Raw genomic sequence first — 1,422 nt, 5'->3', positions numbered from 1 at the left:
CCTGAACCAAGGTCACACAGAGCCTTTTCAAAGATCATGTTGCCTATGGTACAAGGTATTACGAACTTTCCAGGATCCTGTTTCTTCTGAGGCAATGTCAGTTGATCCAGATCACTTAGTTCATTGATGAACAAAGGAGGTTCAACTTCTCAAGTTTCAATGCCAAATAATTTGGCATTCAGCTTCATGATTGCGCCAAGAAACTTGGCAGCTTGTTCTTCAGTAACATCCTCATTCTCTTCAGAAGAGGAATACTCATCAGAGCTCATGAATGGCATAAGGAGGTTCAATGGAATCTCTATGGTCTCTAGATGAGTCTCAGATTCCTTTCGTTCCTCAGAGGGAAGCTCCTTATTGATCACTGGACGTCCCAGGAGGTCTTCCTCCTTGGGATTCACGTCCTCTCCTTCCTTCACAGGTTCGGCCATGGTGATTAGTTCAATGGCCTTGCACTCTCCTTTTGGATTCTCTTCTGTATTACTTGGGAGAGTACTAGGAGGGATTTCAGTGATCCTTTTACTCAGCTGGCCCACTTGTGCTTCCAAATTTCTAATGGAATACCTTGTTTCATTCATGAAACTTACAGTGGCCTTGGACAGATCAGAGACTAAGTTTGCTAAATTAGAGGTATTTTGTTCAGAGTTCTCTGTCTGTTGCTGAGTGGATGATGGAAAAGGCTTGCTATTGCTAAACCTGTATCTTCCACCATTATTAAAGCCTTGTTGAGGCTTTTGTTGATCCTTCCATGAGAGATTTGGATGATTTCTCCATGATGGATTATAGGTGTTTCCATAAGGTTCACCTAAGTAATTCACCTCTGCTATTGCAGGGTTTTCAGGATCATAAGCTTCTTCTTCAGAAGATGCTTCTTGAGTACTGTTGGATGCAGCTTGCATTCCATTCAGACTCTGAGAAATCATATTGACTTGCTGAGTCAATATTTTGTTCTGAGCCAATATGGCATTCAGAGTATCAATTTCAAGAACTCCCTTCTTCATAGGCGTCCCATTACTCACAGGATTCCTCTCAGAAGTGTACATGAACTGGTTATTAGCAACCATGTCAATGAGTTCTTGAGCTTCTGCAGGCGTTTTCTTTAGGTGAATGGATCTACCTGCAGAAGTATCCAATGACGTCTTTGATAGCTCAGATAAACCATCATAGAATATATCCAGGATGGTCCATTCTGAAAGTATGTCAGAAGGACACTTTTTGGTCAGTTCCTTGTATCTCTCCCAAGCTTCATAGAGGGATTCACCTTCCTTCTGTCTGAAGGTTTGGACATCCACTCTAAGCTTACTAAGCTTTTGAGGAGGAAAGAACTTGGCTAAGAAAGCCTTAACCAGCTTATCCCAAGAGTTCAGGCTATCCTTAGGTTGAGAGTCCAACCACACTCTAGCTCTGTCTCTTACAGCAAAAGGG

The sequence above is a fragment of the Arachis ipaensis genome, chromosome B07, assembly GCF_000816755.2.
Source record: "Arachis ipaensis cultivar K30076 chromosome B07, Araip1.1, whole genome shotgun sequence".
Taxonomy (NCBI): Eukaryota; Viridiplantae; Streptophyta; class Magnoliopsida; order Fabales; family Fabaceae; genus Arachis; species Arachis ipaensis.
This window is presented reverse-complemented; position numbering follows the sequence as displayed.